Source organism: Rattus norvegicus, chromosome 8, assembly GCF_021556685.1.
Source record: "Rattus norvegicus strain SHRSP/BbbUtx chromosome 8, alternate assembly SHRSP_T2T, whole genome shotgun sequence".
Classification (NCBI taxonomy): domain Eukaryota; kingdom Metazoa; phylum Chordata; class Mammalia; order Rodentia; family Muridae; genus Rattus; species Rattus norvegicus.
Genome location: NC_141541.1, coordinates 78257557 through 78283238, shown reverse-complemented (window position 1 = coordinate 78283238; position 25682 = coordinate 78257557). Strand labels below are relative to the sequence as shown.

Here is a 25682-nt window from a genome sequence, read left to right as displayed (position 1 = left end):
CATGAAGTTTAAATAGATAATTATATGTGAGATAAACGCAGAAGCCCCTATTTCAGTGCAGAAGTATTTCACGCTGTATCCATACCCAGGTTCCTATCAACTACAGGACGGTTTCACATAGCTTTATAGAGATATGAAGTATCAGGGGGCTGGAGAGATGGCTCCAACTGTGAAGAACACTCAGTGCTCTTGCAGAAGACCTGAGTCCAGTCCCCCGCACTCATGTGCAACTCTCAAAAGCAGTTACTCTACTCCTACACCTCTGGCCTCTGCAGGCACACACATACACACACAGACACACACAGACACACACACACACACAGACACAGACACACAGACACACACACATACAGACACAGACACACACACAGACACAGACACACACACAGACACACACAGACACAGACACACACACAGACACACACACACACACCTCCCAATCTAAAAATAAATCTGAAAACATTACTAGAGCCGGCTGGCATTGAGGTGAAGTGGTTATTCACCAGGCCTTTCTCCCAGAGTTCTGAAACCTACATTGGAAGTGCTCCCTGGAAAAAGGAGCTTATAGAAATCATGGAACAGGCCAGCCATGCTGGTACGTGCTCACTTCCCAGCCCTGCTCCCACCACACTGTTTCAGGCTGTCACCAGCATTTGCCTTCACACAGCAGAGCGTGTCAGATAGGATAAGGAAGTGATTAGGGAGGCACTTGAAAGAGTCCTTCCTGCGTATGATGCATATGAGAGGCAGCCTGACTGACAGTGCAGCCCTGGCTGTGTACGGTACCTCTCCTGTATCCTTACACAGCGGGAGCTGCAGATGCACAGAAAAAAGAAACAGAGGCGAAGCGGTGCTATGGGGCTTGCAAGCGCAGCTCCGGTGAGGTTGCTTAGGTAAGACACCTCCCTGTTTCTTGTATAGCATTAGACTCGGGAAAAGAAGATCCAAGCATAAGACAACAGATACTAACTTGTCTCATTAAGCAAGTAACATTTAGTTTAAGTATTTAGTCAACAAATATTTGTGTACAAATATCTCAGAATGGCTGCAAACTTGTTGTGTAACCAATCGTGCCCTAACACTCCTGCCTCCAGCTCCCAAGTGCAGGGACTGCAGGTGACAGCATCACACTGTTTATGTGGTACTAGAGACCCTACCCTGGGCTTTATGCACGTCAGGCAAGCAGCAGACCAACTGAATCACCTGGACAACTCCATTTATAACTCCTGTTAAATAATTGTTGAGAGGATCCTGGTTGTTCTGTATTTTCTCACATAAATAGAGTGTGTATAATGTTGAGAATTCCCACAAGAAACCCCAGAGAGCTGGCTTCTGCCATGGCCATCTCTTGAGAACAGGGATCGGGCTTCATTATTCGTCCCGTGTCATGTGCTTAGCGCCAAATCCTCAGTCGGCGAATGAATATCATTAGTGTTTGTAGGAATTTCCTTTCTAATAGGATGGTAGAATGGAATCCCTAAATATCCCTCCCTGGGTAGATTATGAAGAGTCTTTTCAGGAATGTTTTATTAAGCTGAAAATGAAATGGGGGTTCTTAGATGTCAAAAATACAGTGTGGGTGGGAATTCATTGAGCGAGAGGTAAGCTGTTCGTCTAGGAAGCCTCTGATGAATTTTGGTGACGTTGAGCATCCATGTGGACTATTGTATAGGAAGAAGAAACACAGGGCAGAGCTCCTGCCCAGCTGGGGTGAGTGAGAGGAGACAACCTGCATGAATCTGGGGCCACAGTGAGTTGTATCATCAGGAGACGGTGGACCAGAAGTCAGTGCACCTGCAGCAGAGAGAGATGAAGACTTGCCTTGTCAGGATCTTGAGAATGGGTACAGAGCAAACAGATCATGTGTAACCCCAAATCAGCCACAACACAGAATTTCGATTCAAAGGATACTAGCAGAATATTCTAGATTAGGCCAAGCCCAACATTTTCATTTTTTTAAATGGCAACTATTTAAACTCTCTAGAGGAGCACACCTAAATATCTCAAAATTTCCATGAAGTCCGAGTTCACAGTAAGATGATAAGAGTGACACACAAATGACAGAGGCAAGCCAGATGTGGGGACCAGGGACAGCCTCCAGAATGCAAATGGGATGGATTGTTTTTTAATGTTTAGTATAAGAAAGGCACACAGACTCAAGGGACTAAGGCAAATATCAACCAATAAATAAAAATCCGATGGCGAAGATAAATGCTGTGAAAGAAAGAGCTGCTGAACCATACCTAAAGGGACTCCTCACTGTGTAGCAGTGAAACAGAGAACAGAGATACTAGCTAGAGAGTAGGACAGGTGGGATATATGGTAAGTTGTAAGAAGAGAGCTTTCGAGACAGCTCAGTGGGTGAGGCACCTGCCTTGTGAGCACAAGGGCCCAGGTTTGACTCCCCAGAACCCATTATAATGCTGAGCACTGTGGCATGAGCTTGGAATCCCAGTCCCCGGAGGCGGAGACAAGTGCATCCCCGGGGCTCGCTGGCTGGTCACTCCGACGAGTTGGCAAGTTTCAGTCCAACAGAGACCCTGACACTGTCTAAGAATAAATAAACAAAGGAATACATTCATGAATGGGAATAAGGAGTGGACAGCACCGGAAGAACAGCACCTGAGGTTGTCCTCTGGTCTCTGCACACTCATGCACAAGTGTGGGTGCAGACAATGGGTACACATGTGAACATGCACACATAGGCACACATACACATGATCCTAAAAGTCTGATATTTAAGGAGAAAAAAACCCAACAAGCATAAACATTGATAAAACTAGCATATAGCATAAAGAGAAAAGTAGAGGAAGTGCATTGATAAAGCTAAGGGGGCTGGGAGGATGATTCAGGGGGTGAAGAGCTTGTAGTGCAAGCACAAGGACCTGAGTCTGGATCTTGAGCAGCTGTGTAAGCATCTGGCCACGGTGGTGAGAAGCCTGCAACCCCAGGGCCGGGGGCTGAGGTGGGTGTGTGGTTAGCTAAGCTTGTTGACTGGCTAGTTTGGCTGAAATGGAGAGGGCCAGGCTTAGTGAGAGATCCCATCTCACGAATAAGGGAGAGCGGAGACTGAGGAAAACATCTCATTGTCCCCCTGACTGCCATATGTCAGAGCATAAAGGAATGTACTCACCACGCATGTGCACATGCACATCTCACACACACACACACACACACACACACACACACATACACACACACATGAATAAATAAAATTTACCAATATAATTATTGTCTTATGAGAATGATGAAAAGGAGACATAAGTAAAATAGGAAAAAAAATAGGACACTGCCTTCAAAGTGAGTCCTATTATTTTTGAGGATAAAAATATAAACTCTGTTATAAAGTTATTTATATTAAAATGTTTTTGAGATAGGGGCTGGAGAGATGGCTCAGTGGTTAAGAGCACTTGTTCTTGCGATGGATGGAGTTTGACTTCTAGCACCCACATGGTGGCCCACAACCACCCCTTACCTCTAGTTTCAGGGGATCTGATGCCTTCTTTAGGCATACACATGGTACATAGTCATGCGTGCAGGCAAAACATATATATGCATTCAATAGAACAAAGAAATCTCAAAATTTTAGAGGTGTTTAGGATAGTCACGAGAAGTATACAAGTATAAAATTATCAGTTTAGTAGAGAGTGAAAAATAGAACGAGATAGAGAAATATCATTGAGCTAAAAGCAAATAGAGGTGAGAAAGGAAAACCTTTTTCTTTTGGGTATGAGGAGACCCTCACTGTGCAGCCTTGGCTGGCCTCAAATTCTGGATCCTCTTGCCTCCCCTCCTGGGTGCTGGGGTTGCAGGTACATACCCTATGGCTTTCTAAGAACAGGAGAAACAGGGACTCTGGCCAGCCCAGCAAACATAGCTCTTGTCCTTTCCCAGTCCCTTTGCCTTGTTAAAAACTATTAGATTGGGGCTGGGGATTTAGCTCAGTGGTAGAGCGCTTGCCTAGCAAGCGCAAGGCCCTGGGTTCCGTCCCCAGCTCTGAAAAAAAGAAAAAATAAAATAAAAAAAAATAAATAGGCAAAAAACATTAGATTACATTCCTAAAGCTAGCCACCAAGGTCTACTTCCTTATTGACCACTTCCTCCTCCAGAGGCCGACTACCAAGATGCAGCCATCAAAGTATGAAGTCAAGCAATCAAAAGCCCCCATTTGGCTCACCTAATTAACATGCCCAATTAAAATTAAACACCTCACCCTAACATGAGTTTTTTGACCTTCTTGCCAGGATGGGAAAAGTGTACTGGGAGGCCCAGGAACCACACAGCTCTGAGAGGAAGCCTCCTCTGCAGAGGGAGGGCAGCTCCCAGGAAAGGGTATGTCCAGCTGAGCTGAGGAGCTCAGGGGCAGCAGCCCTCTCCTTCTCTTCACTGCTTCTGGTCTTCTGATGAGAGTCACACCAGGCAGCAAAGCTCATAAAACAGATTTATTGGAGGGTCTGAGGTGTGGAGGGCTGAACCCAGGAGTGCCTGCCTGTATTCCCAGGAGGGAACAGACAACAGCAGGGAATCAGACAAAGTATAGTACTTGGATAGGGGTTCTTGGGGGTGGGGTATGGTGGGTGTAACTTTCTAGGGTGGAGATTCCCAGGGTGGAATTTCAAGTCTTGAGCTTGGAGGAGATCAGGGATTGGTGGCTTTTGTTCAGCTATTTCACCTAAAATTAGCATAATCAGGGGAGGGTCCTGTCATGGTGCTGGAAACACCTTTCTGGCACTTGGGGGAGGGTCCTGGCCACTTTCCTGCCTTGATGGTTTACAAAGTATACAAAGTTTACAAAGTATACAGAGTTTACAAAGTGTACAGAATTTACAAAGGGAGTCCCCAGCAGGGAGAGAAAGCCTTCCTGCTTCTTAGTATCATGAATAGCCAACAGGTTTCCTTTGTGCCTTTATAAACTGTAGTCCTTTGTCCAGTTCACTTCTGGGATAAATAACCCTGCCCTGTCTCTGTTCCCTTCCCCTTCTCCCTTCTCCTCTAGTCCTGTCTCTCTTACTCCCTCCACTCAGGTGGCTGGAAAGGCTCCCCTGCCCTGGACTCCCTTTGTAAACTTTGTAAACTCTCAAGGCAGGAAAGTGGCCATTGCTCCCTTCCCCCAGGAACCCCAGCAGCCAGTCACTCCTCCAGACCTCCCTACCTGTCATAACTGTCACAAAGGTCATCTCTAGCCTCTCAACAGGCTCCTCCCCAGATAATGCTAATTTTAGGTGAGAAGTCTGAAAAAAAGCCCAGGACACCTTCCCACCTAAGCAGAGAAGCCAAGACTCTGTCCCTCTGGGTCAAGTAAATCCCCTTTGTGCTGAGAACTTGGTCTTGTGGCTCCTAAGCTGTTACTTTTCCTTTCAGAGGGGATACAAGTAAGATGTGTGAGAACAGATGAAAAAAGACAAAATGAGAGGAGTCAATCCAAAGATACCACTAACCTCTGTAGGGACAAAGGACTAATTTATTCAGCCAGATGACAAAAATCTAGAAAGCAGATATAGAAACACAAGATATAAATAAGTATAGCAAGCTTTGATTCTTAGTATAAATGTGGCTTGGATGTGAATGATAAAATGAAAGTTCAAGGAACTCCAAAGAGAAACAACAACAACAACAAGAACAACAAAAACCCTGCCTTTACCTCAGTCCTCATTCACAATGGCAGATGATAAGTATATTAGGTTTTTTTCCTCACTGCCCTGACATAACTCCTGACAAAAGTAACTTTAGGAAGAAGGGGCTTATTTTGACTCACAGTTTGAGGGTCCAGTCTATGATGTCTGGGAAGTTTTGGCAGCGGAAGCCGGGGCATCTGTTCACACTCCATCAGCAGTCAAGAAGCAGGGAGGGGAGCTGCTCCTGCCCATCTCATTGTGTCTTTATCCAGTCTAGGACCCTGACTTGTGGAAGGTGCCACCCACATTTAGGGTGAGTTTTCTGACCTCAACCCAATCTAGAAACCCCATGACAGGCATGCCCAGGGGTTGATCTCCTAGACGACCCTAGATCCTTTCAAATTGACAACCAAGACTAGCCATCACAGTAAAGGCTGTGTTTGGTCTTTTCTGTTGTTGTAAAAATATAAAAATAAAAAAAGGTATCGGTGTCTTTTATCCCACTAGCTCTGGCACCGTAGTGTCCCAACATATCTGCTAGATATCTTGGCGGAAACACATCCCAGCTGTACACTTTCCTACACTCAAACCCTCACATAAAAGAACACACAACACAATAATCTTTGACCCAATTGGTAAGATACAATTGCCCACTTAAACATACAAAGCCCAGCACCATCCATCCCTTGAGAACATTAATAACAACCTGTAAATACACAGAGCAGAATCTTAACATCACCTGCCATCTTGTCCTGCCACAGCTTCTTCCCCTCTCCCTCCTCTCCTTTCTCCTCGGCTCCTCCTCTTCCTTCAAACTTCTCTCCCGTCCATCCTTCCTTCTCCTCCAATGACAGGCCTCCTTCTATCTTGTACCTGCCCCTCACCTGTACTTTACAAATTCAATGGTGATGTTCTGGTGAAGTCACCTGATTCCTGAGTACGTAACTAGGCAGCTGTCCTTGGGGCTGTGGAATTAGCATCAAAGATAACTTCGGGGCAAACCACAACACTTTTCCATGTGAGTAACAAATTTTAACAGATAAACTGCAGCTGATCATTGAAAAGTACATCTTCCCTGGATTAGTTTTATATAACCTCTGTGTAAACAGCCACAAACTTAGCAGCTTAAAACAACAGGTACTTTGCAGGGATAACCACACCAGGCTAAAATCGAGGCACTGGTTCTGTTCTCTTGCATTATGAGAGCTCTGGGTGAGAATTTGCTTGGCGGAATTCAGCTCCAAGGCATTGATGTGAGTCGGGTAGGGACAACATTGAGCAAACAAAACCGCAAGTGGATGCTGAATTTGCACAGTGTGATCCATTTCAATGATGAGGCTCTCATTCTGCCTCCACCCTTTGCCCTCTATACCTTTGTCATAGTCACCAGAATTAATTCATCATAAGGAGAATATTTATACTCTGGGGGGCCCTATGACTTAGCTAAATCAGGTGGAATTTGAGTGGCTGCACAAATGACAAAGACCAGAGGGAATTGTCACCAAAGGGAGAAGGAACAATTTCATTCTATAAGAGGTCCCAGCAACTCTTCAAGAATCAACGCAGATGGCAGGCAAGGTATTGGAGCAGAACCATGGTCTTCCATGATGAAATACCTCTGCAAAGTGGGTTTGATAAGTTGCCTAAGTCTCTTTGCAGAAGCATAAATACCTGTTTTTTTTTTTTTTGCTAAAACCATTGTACCCCTGACTTCATGTTGTGTCTGTCCTCTTAGCACCACAACCCTTGACTAGGACTCACCAGCTCTTCATAGAGACGTGTTGAGAAATGCTCTAAGGCTGAAATAGAGGTAAACTTGGTCTATTGTTTGCTGGGGCGCATGAGCACTTCTTCTGCAATGTCCATGTGCTTTCAGTTCATGGGTTCAAATCTCTCAGCTCTGTCACAAGAGCCCAGAAAGGATGTGAGCTGTGACTTAAAAGGTCCTGAGTGAAGTTGACCACCCATTAGCCCACCAAATACAAGACTAGGGTGCTTGAGCACAAGAAGGAAGACATCTTTTGGAACTCTGTCCACCATTAACAGACAATCACCAAACCTCCCACCAAACCAAACCAAAACAAACCAAACATAAAAATGCAAGCCAGCTTTTGGTGACTCATACCTTTAATCCCAGCACTCAGGAGGCAGAGGCAGGCAGATCTCTGTAAGTTCAAGGCCAGCCTTGTCTACAGATCAAGTTCTGGGACAGCCTAGGCTAGTCAGCAAGCCCTCATAAAACAAAATCAAAACAAAGCAATAATATCAAGAATAAAGGCTTGTTGCTTCTTTTTGCCTGAGTCCCTCTTGCTAACAGCTGCATCTCCACAGCTGGAGCAGAAGCCTGCCAGCTTTGGATCACATCCTTATAAAACTTTGCCTGTCTTGTTCTTAAAATTTGGCTTGGTTTCATTTCCAAGTCACAGGGGTCACACTAATGTCAATAGGACTAAAGTCCTAGTGGTGTGTTGTAGAATGTTGTACCATTGTTCTGGTACAACACATTCCTGACTGGTGTACTACAGTCAAATGCGTCTCACACCTCAGATCTTCTGTATTATTTTTGATATACAGTAGACCAGTTCATTTCTATGCACCCATATGCTTAGATTGGGCCCATTGGGTAATCTTACTGAGATGGTCTCCCCATTCCACAGTCTGCATTTAAAAAAATGTTTATATTTAATTATGAATATATATATATATATATATATATATATATATATATATATATATAGTCTGTGCACATGGGTGTGGGTGCCATAGGATGCCAGAGGATGCTGGAGGATGCCAGAGGGGTCAAATCCCCTGCATCTGGAATTGCAGGTGCTGCTGGAGTTATGAGCTGTCAGAGTGACAGAAAGAACTGGGGTTCTCTGGGAGAGCTGCGCGTACTCTCAACCATTGAGCCACTGCTCAAGCCCCTACAGTCTATATTCCTAAGTACATTTACAAAATCCTTTCATGTGCACTAAAATGTTCTCAGATGTCCCCAGCATTAGGGTACAGACATCTTTGGGAGACCACTATTCTTCGGATCATGCTGGCGGAACTTACTTAGGATACTCAACATTGAATTCATACATGATCATAAACAATGTCTAAAATATTCATTTTCTGTTGCTAAAATGCAAATACATTAAAAATGAGAGAAAGGGGAAAACTTAATAATTTGGAAATTTCAAAACATACATCTGGATGCTCTCTCTGAATGATAAACTAACCAGAAAGCATTTCAAGTATGATAACAAGTGCAGTCCACACCAAATCTTATGGAGCATGATCAAAGTGTGGCTTAGAGAATAAGTCAGAGTTTTAAATGATTAGAGGACGGTTACAAAGTATCTTAAATTGCCGATTATTTTCTCAAAATGTTGGAAACTTCAGCTCATCTTAAAAGAATCTTAGGAGAGACTGCCAATACTGCCCACCCTTGCCTTCATCTGTGGCCCAAGAGGAAACTGTATAGGACCTCTGGGAACAGGAAGATAGGGGTACTCAAGCGGCAGGTCCCCTGCAGTCCAGACACCACCTGGACCTGAAGGGACGCAGTCAACAGTTCCCTGCACCCAAATCCTGTGGGAGGGAGATCTAAACCTTCAGAGGGGCAGACACGCCTGGGAAGCCAGAAGAGACTACACTCTACCCACATTTCTGACTCTAGAGGAAAACACCTAATGCCATCTGGGACCCCCGTGCACAGGGGTCCAAGAAAAGGCGGGGCAGGCCCTTCTGGTTGCCGCCCTCATGGAAAGCTCAAATGCAGCCCCCCAGGAGCAACTTCAGGCCTGAGACAAGAGGTAAGACCAACTTTTCTGCTCCAAGTGACCTGCCTGTGGACTAAGGACACATGCCCACAGGAACAGCTGAAAGCCAGTGGACAGGAACGACTACACGCCTGAAAGCAGAACACTCTGTCCCCATAACTGGCTGAAAGAAAACAGGAAAACAGGTCTACAGCACTCCTGACACACAGGCTTATAGGACAGTCTAGCCACTGTCAGAAATAGCAGAACAAGGTAACACCAGAGACAACCTGATGGCGAGAGGCAAGCGCAGGAACCTAAGCAACAGAAACCAAGACTACATGGCATCATCAGAGCCCAATTCTCCCACCAAAGCAAACACTGAATATCCAAACACACCAGAAAAAGCAAGATCTTGATTTTAAATCACATTTGATCATGATGATGGAAGACTTCAAGAAAGACATAAAGAACTCCCTTAGAGAAATGCAGGAAAACATAAATAAACAAGTAGAAGCCTATAGAGAGGAATCACAAAAATCCCTGAAAGAATAACAGGAAAACACAATCAAACAGGTGAAGGAATTAAAAATGGAAATAGAAGCAATAAAGAAAGCACAAAGGGAGACAACCCTGGATATAGAAAACCAAAGGAAGAGACAAGGAGCCATAGATACAAGCATCACCAACAGAATACAAGAGATAGTAGAGAGAATCTCAGGAGCAGAAGACTCCATAGAAATTATCAACACAACTGTTAAAGATAATGTAAAACAGAAAAAGCTACTGGTCCAAAACATACAGGAAATCCAGGACACAATGAGAAGATCAAACCTAAGGATAATAGGTATAGAAGAGAGTGAAGACTCCCAGCTCAAAGGACCAGTAAATATATTCAACAAAATCATAGAAGAAAACTTCCCTAACCTAAAGAAAGAGATGCCCATAAACATACAAGAAGTCTACAGAACTCCAAATAGAGTGGACCAGAAAAGAAATTCCTCCCGACAAATAGCAGTGAAAACACCAAATGCACAAAACAAAGAAAGAATATTAAAAGCAGTGAGGGAAAAAGATCAAATAACATATAAAGGCAGATCTACCAGAATCACACCAGACTTCTCACCAGAGACTATGAAAGCCAGAAGATCCTGGACAGATGTCATACAGACCCTAAGAGAACACAAATGCCAGCCCAGGTTACTGTATCCAGCAAAACTCTCAATTAACATAGATGGAGAAACCAAGATATTCCATGACAAAACCAAATTTACACAATATCTTTCTACAAATCCAGGCCTACAAAGGATAATAAATGGTAAAGCCCAATATAAGGAGGCAAGCTACACCCTAGAAAAAGCAAGAAACTAATCGTCTTGCAACAAAACAAAGAGAAGAAAAGCACACAAACATAATCTCACATCCAAATACGAATATAACAGGAAGCAACAATCACTATTCCTTAATATCTCTCAACATTAATGGACTCAATTCCCCAATAAAAAGACACAGATTAACAAACTGGATATGCAATGAGGACCCCGAATTCTGCTGCCTACAGGAAACACACCTCAAAGACAAAGACAGACACCTCAGAGTGAAAGGCTGGAAATCAACTTTCCAAGTAAATGGTCTGAAGAAGCAAGCTGGAATAGCCATTCTAATATCGAATAAATTCGATTTTCAACCAAAAGTCATCAAAAAAGATAAGGAAGAACACTTCATATTCATCAAAGGAAAAATCCACCAAGATGAACTCTCAATCCTAAATATCTATGCTCCAAATACAAGGGCACCTACATACATAAAAGAAACCTTACTAAAGCTCAAAGCACACATTGCACCTCACACAATAATAGTAGAAGAATTCAACACCCCATTCTCATCAATGGCCAGATCATGGAAACAGAAATTAAACAGAGACATAGACAGACTAAGAGAAGTCATGAACCAAATGGACTTAACAGACATTTATAGAACATTCTATCCGAAAACAAAAGGATATACCTTCTTCTCACCACCTCATGGTACTTTCTCCAAAATTGACCATATACTCGGTCATAAAACAGGCCTCAACAGATACAGAAAGATAAAAATAATCCCATGTGTCCTATCAGACCACCAGGGGCTAAAGCTGGTCTTCAATAACAGTAAGGGAAGAACGCCCACATATACATGGAAGTTGAACAATGTTCTACTCAATGATAACCTGGTCAAGGAAGAAATAAAGAAAGAAATTAAAGACTTAGAATTTAATGAAAATGAAGGTACAACATACCCAAACTTATGGGACACAATGAAAGCTATGCTAAGAGAAAACTCATAGCTCTGAGTGCCTGCAGAAAGAAAGAGGAGAGAGCATATATCAGCAGCTTGACACCTAAAAGCTCTAGAACAAAAAGAAGCAAATACACCCAGGAGGAGTAGAAGGGAGGGAATAATCAAACTCAGAGCTGAAATCAACCAAGTAGAAACAAAAAGGACTATACAAAGAATCAACAGAACCAAAAGCTGGTTCTTTGAGAAAATCAAGAAAATAGATAAACCCTTAGCCAGACTAAGGAGAGGACACAGAGAGTGTGTCCAAATTAACAAAATCAGAAATGAAAAGGGAGACATAACTACAGAATCAGAGGAATTTCAAAAAAATCATCAGATCATACTACAAAAGCCTATATTCAACAAAACTTGAAAATCTGGAGGAAATGGACAATTTCCTAGACAGATACCAGGTACCAAAGTTAAATCAGGAACATATAAACCATTTAAACAACCCCATAACTCCTAAAGAAATAGAAGCAGTCATTAAAAGTCTCCCAACCAAAAAGAGCCCAGGTCCAGATGGATTCAGTGCAGAATTCTATCAGACCTTCATAGAAGACCTCACACCAATACTATCCAAACTATTCCACAAAATTGAAACTGACAGAGCACTACCGAATTCCTTCAGTGAAGCCACAATTACTCTTATACCTAAACCACACAAAGACCCAACAAAGAAAGAGAACTTCAGACCAATATTCCTTATGAATATCGATGCAAAAATGCTCAATAAAATTCTTGCAAACTGAATCCAAGAGCACATCAAAACAATCATCCATCATGATCAAGTAGGCTTCATCCTAGGCATGCAGGGATGGTTTAATATATGGAAAACCATCAACATAATCCACTATATAAACAAACTGAAAGATAAAAATCACATGATCATTTCATTAGATGCCGAGAAAGCATTTGAGAAAATTCAACACCCCTTCATGATAAAAGTCCTGGAAAGAATAGGAATTCAAGGCCCATACCTAAACATAGTAAAAGCCATATACAGCAAACCAGTAGCTAATATTAAACTAAATGGAGAGAAACTTGAAGCAATCCCACTAAAATCAGGGACTAGACAAGGCTGCCCACTCTCTCCCTAATTATTCAATATAGTTCTTGAAGTTCTAGCCAGAGCAATTAGACAACAAAAGTAGATCAAAGGGATACAGATTGGAAAGGAAGAAGTCAAAATATCACTATTTGCAGATGATATGATAGTATATTTAAGTGATCCCAAAAGTTCCACCAGAGAACTACTAAAGCTGATAAACAACTTCAGCAAAGTGGCTGGGTATAAAATTAACTCAAATAAATCAGTAGCCTTCCTCTACACAAAAGAGAAACAAGCCGAGAAAGAAATTAGGGAAATAACACCCTTCATAACAGTCCCAAATAATATAAAATACCTCGGTGTGACTCTAACCAAGCAAGTGAAAGATCTGTATGATAAGAACTTCAAGCCTCTGAAGAAAGAAATTGAAGATCTCAGAAGATGGAAAGATCTCCCATGCTCATGGATTGGCAGGATTAATATAGTAAAAATAGCCATTTTACCAAAAGCAATCTACAGATTCAATGTAATCCCCATCAAAATACCAATCCAATTCTTCAGAGAGTTAGACAGAACAATTTGCAAATTCATCTGGAATAACAAAAAACCTAGGATAGCAAAAACTATTCTCAACAATAAAAGGACTTCAGGGGGAATCACTATCCCTGAACTCAAGCAGTATTACAGAGCAATAGTGATGAAAACTGCATGGTATTGGTACAGAGACAGACAGATAGACCAGTGGAATAGAATTGAAGACCCAGAAAATGAACCCACACACCTATGGGCACTTGATTTTTGACAAAGGAGCCAAAACCATCCAATGGAAAAAAGATAGCATTTTCAGCAAATGGTGCTGGTTCAACTGGAGGTCAACATGTAGAAGAATGCAGATCAATCCATGCTTATCACCCTGTACAAAGCTTAAGTCCAAGTGGATCAAGGACCTCCACATCAAACCAGATACACTCAAACTAATAGAAGAAAAACTAGGGAAGCATCTGGAACACATGGGCACTGGAAAAAATTCCTGAACAAAACACCAATGGCTTATGCTCTAAGATCAAGAATCGACAAATGGGATCTCATAAAACTGCAAAGCTTCTGTAAGGCAAAGGACACTGTTGTTAGGACAAAATGGCAACCAACAGATTGGGAAAAGATCTTTACCAATCCTACAACAGATAGAGGCCTTATATCCAAAATATACAAAGAACTCAAGAAGTTAGACCGCAGGGAAACAAATAACCCTATTAAAAAATGGGGTTCAGAGCTAAACAAAGAATTCACAGCTGAGGAATGCCGAATGGCTGAGAAACACCTAAAGAAATATTCAACATCTTTAGTCATAAGGGAAATGCAAATCAAAACAACCCTGAGATTTCACCTCACACCAGTGAGAATGGCTAAGATCAAAAGCTCAGGTGACAGCAGATGCTGGCGAGGATGTGGAGAAAGAGGAACACTCCTCCATTGTTGATGGGATTTGCAGATTGGAATCTGGAAATCAGTCTGGAGGTTCCTCAGAAAATTGGACATTGAACTACCTGAGGATCCAGCTATACCTCTCTTGGGCATATACCCAAAAGATGCCCCAACATATAACAAAGACACGTGCTCCACTATGTTCATAGCAGCCTTATTAATAATAGCCAGAAGCTGGAAAGAATCCAGTTGCCCTTCAACAGAGGAATGGATACAGAAAATGTGGTACATCTACACAATGGAATATTATTCCGCTATCAAAAACAATGACTTCATGAAATTCATAGGCAAATGGATGGAACTGGAAAATACCATCCTGAGTGAAAATCAATCACAGAAAAACACACATGGTATACACTCATTGATAAGTGGATATTAGCCCAAATGCTTGAATTGCCGTAGATGCACAGAACACATGAAACTGAAGAAGGATGACCAAAATGTGAATGCTTCACTCCTTCTTTAAAAAGGGAACAAGAATACCCTTGGGAGGGAATAGGGAGGCAAAGTTTAGAACAGAGGCAGAAGGAACACCCATTCAGAGCCTGCCCCACACGTGGCCCCCACGTATACAGCCACCAAACAAGATAAGATGGATGAAGCAAAGAAGTGCAGGCCGACAGGAACTGGATGTAGATCTCTCCTGAGAGACACAGCCAGAATACAGAAAATACACAGGCAAATGCCAGCAGCAAACCACAGAACTGAGAACGGGACCCCCGTTGAAGGACTCTTAGAAAGGACTGAAAGAGCTTGAAGGGGCTTGAGACCCCATATGAACAACAATGCCAACCAACCAGAGCTTCCAGGGACTAAGCCACTCCCCAAAGACTATACATGGACTGACCCTGGGCTCCAACCGCATAGGTATCAATGAATAGCCTAGTAAGAGCACCAGTGGAAGGTCCTGCCAAGACTGAACCCCCCAGTGAACGTGATTATTGTGGGGAGGGCAGTAATGGGGGAGGATGGGGAAGGGAACACCCATGTGGAAGGGGTGGGGTTAGGGGGATGTTGGCCAGGAAACCGGGAAAAGGAATAACAATCAAAATGTAAATAAGACATACTCAAGTTAATAAAGATGGAGAAAAAAAGAATCTTAGGAAATAGTTCACACAACATAAAGTGTTTAGAACAAAATGCCTGAAGCCCAACCCAGCTTAGAAGGGATGCCTTGTGGGCAAAGACAACCTACTTGAAAATTAGAAATGTTAAGATGTTGGAATTATATCCATATATAACATATACATAGTGTTTTCTTTTCATTTTCCTCCAACACTGTATAGTAATTATTTACATTGTATCAGGAATTACAAGTAATACAGAGATTTTTTTAAATGTATATTGGAGGCTGTGTATAGCTTATATGCAAATATATTACTTACAGAAGGAAGAGTCTGGCATCAGGGGAACCCGGACCATTCCCCTGGGGAGAGCTGCATAGCACATCAAGGCATAGAAAAGAACCTGCTTCAGGTCAGGCTCTAACATGGTGTTACATAGTGGTAAGAAGGCAAGGAGTGTTTAAATTAACTTTCTAGTTTCTTTATGAATAGACAAAGTACTTTTATTTCTAATATTTCTAGTGGTTGGGGAGCTGGAAAGATGGTTCGTCAGTTAAAAGTACTTACTGGCTTTCCAGAGGACCCGTATTCAATTCCTAGCATGCTGGTCAGACAGCTCACAATGGCTGTAACTTCAGCTCCAGGGGATCTATCTGATGTTCTCTTTCAGCCTCTGAGTCCATTATACCAATGTGACCATATTACACCACACACACACACACACACACACACACACACACACACACACACACACACATTCATAATAAAAATAAATCTTAAGAAAATATTTCTAGGGGGCTGGAGAGATGGCTCAGAGATTAAGAGCATGGATTGCTCTTCCAGAGGTCCTGAGTTCAAATCCCAGCAACCACATGGTGGCTCACAACCATCTGTAATGGGATCTGATGCCCTCTTCTGGTGTGTCTGAAGACAGCTACAGTGTACTTATCTATAAATAAATAAATCTTTAAAAAATATTTCTAGTGTTTTAAATGGCAGTGCACTGATGCAAACTTGTAAATTTTATTATAATTATCATTTATAATTGATGGTAATATGCATTTTAATATTTTGACAAACATCTTGAGAGGTTCTAAAATACTTGTCATTTTCCCCTGGAAAACGACTTGAGGGTTCTAGCCCCCTTCATCTCTTCAGTAGTTCTGTACAACTGTACCAAGCAAAAGGCCCTAAGAAGTACACAAGTTGCCTTCAAAAATGTAAGCAGAAGCTGAGAAGCATTTTTAATATGGTTGGTTTTCCTTTGGGCTCGCCTACTGGGCTTTAGGGAGGGGCTTTGCCTATGACTAGATGATTAACACTAAGTAAGCTTATTAATATCAAAAAAGAACTGTTAACTGCAGAAAAATAGTTTCCTTATTGAAGGGTTGTCAGCGAGTCTAATTTATTAGCCTTACTGTGCTCTGTGAATGGGAACATAAATCTTGTGTTAGTAAGTAAGAAGGAGAATGCCTGGAATGGTTGCCACGGCAGGCTTCTCCACATAGTTTCCAAAGATAAACACATACATCACTAGGGTCTTCTAAGCAGGAAAGTATAATTACCCCCATCCAAAAATATGAAACTCCATTAGAGCTGTCTCACGAAACTTGTACCCCTGAACTTTCAGTTCATGACAGCTCTGTGATGCTAAGTGTGGGCTAAAGAGCCAAAATGATAGTAAAAGCAGACAAGTCAAGACACAGTTAGACACGTGGACTTCTTCAGGCTGACCACCCTCTCCTTAAACATCACTGTTTTATTTGAGATAGAAAGTACATGCCCATCCCCCAATTTGTCGATGCCCCAGCATAGGAGGATGCTAGAAGGTAAAGCAGGAGTGGGTTAGTGGGTTAGTGGGTTAGTGGGTTAGACCATCCTCATAGAGGCAAAGGGGAAGGGCTAGAGGGGGTGTGGGATGAGGAGTAGTGGAGGAGTAATTGGGAAGGTGGATATCATTTGAAATGTAAACTAATAAAATGATTAATAAAAAAGATAAAGTACAGTTTATTCATAGTCACCAAAATCCTACCACCAAGCAGTAACTAGAGTCAGTATTTACTAAAATTCATTTTAGAATTTTTCTTTGTTATGGGGAATTTCATAGTTGTATACATGAAATATGATCATATACACCCAGTTTCCATCTTCCATAAGCCCCTAGATCTCTTTCTATATCTACTTTCCAACTTCATGCTCCTTTCTTTTTCTAACACACACACACACACACACACACACACACACACACACACACACACACACATACCCCAAAACAGTAAAACCATTTTGTGTTGCCCATGTGTGCATGGGTAAGAGGTCATCTGCAGGACATAGACAATCTCTTAGTAAGTCCACGCTCAACAATGAGTCTCCTAACACAGCAAGGAGGGTGAGGCCTCTGGAGTGGATGAGACCACAGTCAACCAATTCGTCCTGCACAACTCAAACTGGCATGAGAAAGGTGGGCACGAACAGGGGCTGTGACCTTAGGTGTGTCTCACTCCAGGGGTTCATACTCCTCTGGAATTCCTCTCACCACCACACAGGTCTGCTCTTTGTTCCAGTGATTTCTCTCCATAGTGGGCAAGATGACCACTGGAAGTTCCAGGGCAAGCTCCCCTGATTCAGCACTCCAGCTGAAAGGAGAAGTGGTTTTTTTTTTTTAAGAAAACCTATTATTTTTTTGTTTTATTGTATGTGTGTGTGTGCCCATGTGTTCTCCCTCTCTCTCTCTCTCTCTCTCTCTCTCTCTCTCTCTCTCTCTCACACACACACACACACACACACACACACACACACACACACACACACACATATAAATGCAGGTACCTAAGCAGTTCTGAAAAGGGCATCCGAGCCCCCAAACCTGGAGTTATAGATGATTGTATGCTGCCACATGGGAGCAAGATTCTGAGGTCAAGTTTAGAAGCATCAAGACTTCTATCATAGGTGTCAATGAGATGGCTCAGTTGTTAAGGTGCCCACTTCAAGGACTGACAATGAGTTTTACCCTGAAGTCCCACATGGTTGAAATAGAGAACTGACTCCCACAAACTATGTCCTGACCTCCAAAAGTATTCACGGCCTAGAGGCGCGCACACACACACACACACACACACACACACACACAGAGAGAGAGAGAGACAGAGACAGAGACAGAGACAGAGAGACAGAGAGACAGAGGCAGAGGCAGACAGAAACAGAGAGACAGAGAAAGAATCAATCATTGAAAAAGAATGCATGTTTAAAATATTTAAAAACCTTTTGTCATCATGTGTCATTCATGGTGTCTATCATGAGCACCAGAAACGAGAGACCAGTGTCCATGTCCCACTTTTGCCATCTGTCACTAACTAGATTAGAGATCTCATAAGGGTAAAGAACAAATTCATGCTGAACATGGCACAGGACACATAGAAATTCACCGAATTTAAAGATAGATGGGTTTTAGCGGCTACCATTATGCTTTGTAAAACATAGGACATAGCTGGGAAGAAGGCTCTGGGATTTCCTAGACCACTGAGTGTTCACCCTGACTTCAGGCCTCTGACATCATCAGAGGCTGCCAAGTAGCTTCTTCCAGCAAGCTCCCCTCAGACCATCAAGGACCTGCTCAGATGTCTTCCAAGCCCCTGCCTTCTGTGCTGTGCGTCAGAGTTCCGTGAGTTACCAATTCCCAGAGGGACTTTCTAAATCGCTCAATCCCCTATGCCTGTATTTAAACCCTAATGATAGGACATTAAGATGCAAATTAAACAGAAACTTAGCAAGCAAATCATGTCACTTTCTAATGGATACATCAATAAAGGCCCACAGAGTCACTGTGATGCTGCCAAACCCCGAGGAAAGATCGCAAAAGCCCACCTGCAAGCCCCGGGCGCTCAATGTGTTACAAATTCCATCTTGCCAAAGTATTTATGAGTGTTTTCTTCCCTCGAATGCTAGGTTCTTTCAGTGCTGAGTCTCCCACACCCTGCCTGGTGCTGACTGACTGAATGTGCTGGTCGCAGAGTGTCGCCGTGGTGGTTTGTGGAGTTGGAATGAGGAACTCAGCCCCTTGACTGGGTGTCCACTCTACATTTGTCTCCTTCCTCTTTGGTTTCCTTGTTCTTCCTACCAAAAGTTGGTCATTGTCTCCCAAATTGAGTCCCCCTCCCTGGCCCCTTTTCTTTGGAGGTTCAGCTGGCATTTGACCATGAAAAAAAAAAGCCACCCCCTTTAACATCTCTGGCTACTACGTCCAAATTTACTCCAAGCAAAATCTTAGAAGGGTAAACTGTACAGCTACCTTCCCAGCGTCTCTGATCAGGACTGGTACGGATTACAGAATCAGTTTGACGGAGGGATTTTATAATTCTCCCAATTCTGCCTTCAAAGTTTCCCGTTCCTCAGAATAGAAAAAGCCCTGGGTCCTGGCTATACCACAGTCCCTAAAGAGCTGTGTGGATGCTCACAGATCCTTTCCCCTCTCCTAAGCCTTGTTTTCTTCACATGCAGGACCAGGATGGTGGCCTCCGAAGTCCCTTTCAGATTAAATTCTGAGGAAGCTAAGTCTGTTCTCTCCATTTTGCAGAGACCTAGATCCCTTACATCTAGAAGCCTCTTGAAAATGCTGGGTGACAGAAATAGTAAGGCTGTCATGACTATGTTTTAATAGGAAGCTATTGTTAAATTATGCTTTAAACATGAATTTGCTCTTAGAAACAAAACAGTAATTCTTAGATATTTCTAGTTTTTCTTTTTGGATTTTCTATTCAAGGATTTTCTGCCCAAATTTTGTAAGTATTTGATTCTTTTCATGATGAAAATTCTACCTGTAATGCCCGAGTTTGCTTTTCTGTTGCTGTGGTAAGAGGCTGACTGGAGAGATGACTCAGTGGTTAAGTGGAGTGCCAGCTGCTGTTCCAGGGGACCCAGGTTTGATTCCCAGCAACCACAAGGCAGCTTTCAACTGTCTGTAACTTTAATTCCAAGAGATCCTGACATCCTCTTCTGGCCTCTGGGGACACCAAGAGAACACACAGGACATATATGTGCTACACAGACATACATACAAGCAAAATACCCATACACATTAGAACAAGCGAACAAAGAACCCTGGCTAAAACAAACTTGCGTGGAAAGGGTTGGTTTGGCCTACTCTTGCTGGTCATAATCCATCGCTGAAGGAACTAAAGCAGGAGCAGAGGGAGAACCATGCGATGAGGAAGGAGGGATGCTTCTTACTGGGATTGCTTTCTCCTTGGCTTGCTCAGCTACCTTTGCTTTACAGCCAAGGCCCACCTGCCTAGGGATGGCACACCCATAGTGGGTTGGCCTATCCCACATCAACCAGCAATCAAGAGAATGCCTAACAGACATGCTCACAGACCAGCTTGATGGAGGCAAATCCTCAAATGAGGCTCCCTCTCCCATGATGCCTGCTGTTTGTGTCAACTTGACAATAGCTAACCGACATCCCCCACTCCAAGAAGACTCACTGACTTCTGGGTATGACCCACTATGCCAAGAGACATTATCCAGAGGGGTTTTATAAGGAAGGAAAGCCAGGATATTCACATGAGAAGTTCAAGTCAATTAATCTCAACACAGGCACCGGCTGGATAGCTGTGCGATGCTGGTGTCAGGCAGAGTCTCCGATAGGCAGGGTTCCTGAAAGGCTTACCCTCAGCATATGGGGTCATGCCTCCCATTGAGGGCAATACTAGTGTTGTCACCTTTTCTCAGGTCCTTGCAGTGGCTAAAGTCAGTTTGTATGCAGTCATTCCCATGGGATTTAATTTAACTTCTAATCATCTGCTTATTATTCATTGATTTTCTTGATTTTGATTTATTTTAACTAAGTTGAAAGAGAAAGGAAAGGAGAAAGGAAGGGAGGTGGGGTGTGTGCGGGGGGGGGAGGTAGAAGAGTAGGAGGAGGGAAAAGGAAAAATAAGGAGAAGGGGAGCTAAAGGAAAAGGGGGAAAGGAAGAAAAAGGAAAGGAGGGGGAGGGGTAAGGGAATAAGAAAGGGAAGGAATAGAGAAAGGGAAGGGGAAAGAGAAAAGGCAAGGGGGGATGGGAAAGGGGAAGGGAAGAGAAGGAAAAGAGGGAAAGGAGGGGACTTGGAAGAAGATATGGAGGTGGTATCCAGCACTGGCCCTCATTGTCCTAACATATTCTGATATCCTTTCAAGAAGGATCTGGAAAAATGAAACAGATCCTGAGGGAGACCATCGTGCTTCTGAGGAAAGCATCCTAAGGAGGGTGCCTGGAAGGAGTGGGTGGCAAAGGCTGCCAGTGTGTACTCTCATCTCTTTAAAGCATCTTTGAATAGGTGATGAATTGCACAGACACTCCACAGATGTCTAAACACTTTGAAGCATTTAAAAATAAATCACTACAACTGGTGTTGGGAATGACAACTATTCACAGTATTCATCGGCAGTTTCAAAACTACTTTCGGGAGTGGGTGGGTGGGGGAGCACCCTCGTAGAAACAGGGTAAGGGGGGATGGGCTAGGGGGTTTGCAGAGGGAAACCAGGAAAGGGGATAACATTTGAAATGTAAATAAATAAAATATCCAATTAGAGAAAATATACCCAGCTGTGAGGGTCGAGGGGGGGTGGGGAATGTTGATATCCAGGAAGGCAAATTTTCCTACCTTCCTTGTTTTACTTTTAAATGTTTTAACTATTCGTGGATCTTAATTTTTCCATATAGATTTTACAATAAAATTGTGAAAACTAAAACAAAACAAAACAACAAACAAAAATAAAAAACAAAACAAAATCTATTTGTGTCACTGGGAAATCACCTACAGGTTCCATCCAGGTGTCATCTGTGATAGGCATGGATGACGCTCTTCACTTGAACCTGCAAGAACTCCCCTCCTGTTGGTCTTCTTGTCCCCAGATGGAGTCTGCACCTAAGAAATGACTTAAAGAGTGATGTGTAGAAATTGCCAGGCTCTTTCTCGAGGGTCTAATCTCAGTCCCAACACCAGCGTTTTTTGGTATGCAGAGAAGGCCGTGCGTCCCTGGACCTCAGTTTCCTTCTTAGGGAGCTAAAGCAGTCAGGGTGACCAACCCGGTCGGCAGCCGATGCTGGCTGACACTGTGTTTCTCTCCCACATGTTAACTCATTCAGTTTAGGTGCCCAGGGAATCTTACCTAGACCACCTTTCGAACGGCTCCAGGAAAACACTGAACTGGGATCCCTAGACTGTAAAAACGTTTCTAGAAGGACCTGAGTATCTTGGATAGAAGCCCATTAGTCTGCACAGATTCACTTAGTAATTACATGCTTCCTGGGTTTCGCTAGCACATTCCATCTCAAGCACCCTGTCCTGTGGTGAAATTGCATGGCGATTCACCCCAGTCACTGGCACAAGAGGATCAGGACCCTGTCTGTCCATCACTATCCCAGGTTGCATTTCCCTAGAGACCTCTTGTAGAGGGCTGCAATAACATTCGCCACCACAAGATGGCGCTGGCTTCCACTGCGCCCCACGTGGAAGGCCGAGATAGTTCCGCCATTACAAGATGGCGCTGTCCTCCGCCGCGCCAGCCGACTTCCTTTCAGGAAGTTAACTGTGTGCGCATGTGCAAGAGTGCCTTCGTGCCAGGTCTTTGCCCACTCCGGGGCGTGCCTAATGAGATCATGGGTAAGCAACCAATCAGGTGTGGATGCGCTGCGCTAGGGTGTATATAAGCCGCGCCATGCTGGCGCCCAGCGCCCTCTATTATTAATAAATAATAAGCATTTTGGCTACAGAAGGATTCGTGTGTTCCCACGTATTCTTGCTGGCGAGAGGTCACGCGGGACAACCTCTGATGGTTTAGGGACCTGAAGTATTTTCTTGGAGTCCTTTCCCTTTTGTAACTGAGTGCATTTGTTACTTTTCCATTGCTGTGATAAAATACTGTGAGCAGATGATACTTATTGGGGGGAGGCGCATATTTTGGGTTACAGAAAGCGAGCCTGCAGGCATGGCAGCATATAGTAGAATGGGAAACAGAGATCTCATCTGCAGACACACAGAAAGCAGAGAGCAGCAGGGAGTGGGGCGAGGCTACTCAGAGCCTGTCCCTCAGTGACATATTTCCTGCAGCAAGGTTTCATATTCATAAACTCCCCAAACAGCACCACCATCCAGGGACCAAGTGTTCAAGTGCATGGACCTCTAGGGGACATTTCTTATTTAAAGCATCATACTTTGTACACAGGGATAAACAGCTCAGAGTCAGGAGTAGTTGCAGTGTCGGACAAAGGGACTACAGGTTATGTCTACAGGATGCTACATCTTCTAGGGTCTGCAGTTGCTTATGCAAGGACTTAGCCACATTGTCCCTCCAGTTCACCTTCTCTGATAGATGCAGAGTCTGTGGAAGGGAATTTGTAAGAGCGGGAAAGATGGCTCAGTAGGTTAGGGAGTGTCTTGGGCAAGTATGAGGACCTGATTCACATAACTGGCCTGAAGCCCTTTCTCATTTGGGAGATAAGCTCCCAAAGTCTCTTCCTTCCATTTTGGAGTCATGTGTGCCTCTCACACGATACTGGACTCCAATGACTTTGTTTGGGCATTAAAAATGGCACAAGACAATATTACCAAATTGGCCAGGAAAATCTTCCAGAAAGCCGAAGGGGACTGGAACATACACCCTGAGGACTGCAAACAGGCAGGGAGGTAGTTCCTCCCTGGACGTTGCTGCCTCAGCCCCAACATGACAGACTCCACATTTCTCTGCCTTTGAGCAACAACCCGCAAAAGAACCAGAGGTTGGAGATCCCTAAACTTTAATCCCAAATCTTTATCAGTTTCAGACAATTACCAGAGGCTCTTCCCTGAAAAGTTTCTCTCTCCGTACCCATTTTCAGGATGACTGCCTGCATCAGTCATTGTGATAGGAGCAACCTGAGGCTTTGTCAAGAGCAAAAGAATTTCTACTTCTGGCTTCCATAGCCAGACAGCTTGGGAGTTCACCCAGGGGACTATGCTGTTTACACCACTGCTGCAATGCCTCTAATGCATCCCAGACAGGGCTGGCCAATGGGAGGCCTGAGCTTAGATGCAGGGGAGCCTGCTAGCCACAGAGGTGGGGCTGATACTCATGACCCCCTGGGTGGCCGTGTCCCGGAGTCTGGACTCCTGAGCTCTCAGTCTCAAGAACTGCTGCTGAGATCCTTCCGGACACACCTGTGTTGACTTAAGCGCCACTCCTCTTCACCGCCTGCCCCGCTAGTTCTGTGCAGGACTCTTCCCCAGCTGTGCCAGGAGTCTCTGTGTGAAGGGGAATTGAGTGGATTGGTGGCACCTTAGCACAGATGAAATCAATGTCACCTGTTCAAGGATGTTTGCGTTTTCAATGAGATCCAGAGAGTGGGGAACCCAAAAGAGCACAGACTTTTAGACCACGGCCCTTGGATACAGAAGGGCCTGGAGCACAGGGCCCCTTCAGATGCTTGTGTACAACCTCTCCAAGTGGACAGCTGGGTCCTCTGCCCTGTGAAGGGCAGCCACGTCCCAGCAGAAGTGCTGAGTGAAGGCAAATGCTCACCAGTCAGTGCAGAGCAAAGGAAGTTTGGTGATGTGCCGTTGGTATCGTACAGGGTATCACACATATCATCATATGTGTCCTGGCTTGTTTCTGATGCTGAGAAGAAATACCCTGACAAAAAGCAAATTAAGGAAGAATGAGGTTTATTTCAGCTCACAATTCCAGGTTTCGATCTATTGCAGAGAAGCCAAAGTGGTAGGAAGCTAAGACATCCAGTCATATTGCATCTACAGCTGAGAGCAGTGAGAAAGGAATGTGTGCATGCTCGCTTGCTTGTGTGCTTATGTTCAGCTCAACTTCTCACTCTTGTACAGTTCAGGGCCCCTCCCTGACTGTGGGGAATGGTGATGCCCACAGTGGGCTTGGTCTTTCCACATTAGTTAACACAAGCAAGATTATCCCCGCAGACAGGACTACAGCCAACCTCATCTAGACAACCCTTCATTGACTCTAGGTTGTGTCAAGTTAAACTCAACATCCCTACAGGGGCATTATAAACCAATATTTTGATACAATAGGTAGTGAAGGAAGCACATAAGTCATGGAGGGGTATCCAATTTTTTTTTTGACATTATGACACACTGTTGCATCTACACATGTCTTGAGTCCTTGGGATGCATGTGGCCCAGGGGCCACGGGTTGGATCCAGTTGCATTCCTAAGGTGAAGAGAAAGCATTCTGGGCAGGCGGAGCTCGAGAGCCTCACACCAGGTCTTCCATGTCACATGGGTTAAGGAAGGGAAGACATCTAAGTTATCATCTGAATCTCGGTTTCCCCATCTGAACAACAGAGTAATAGCACGAGGGCCCCATGACGTGGGGATGTGTTTATCCACTTGACTGTCAATCACAGACACGATGAAT

General features: G+C 43.7%; 1 long non-coding RNA gene across 1 annotated transcript; it reads right to left on the bottom strand.

The window, feature by feature from the left end:
- Positions 1-1510: 1510 nt before the first annotated feature.
- On the bottom strand, positions 1511-22827 carry LOC148004228 (uncharacterized). The gene is made up of 4 exons (XR_015627813.1): positions 22431-22827; positions 22080-22186; positions 20095-20279; positions 1511-1794 (listed from the first exon to the last, which is right to left on the bottom strand). It is a non-coding gene; the product is annotated as an uncharacterized LOC148004228 (long non-coding RNA).
- Positions 22828-25682: the final 2855 nt, after the last annotated feature.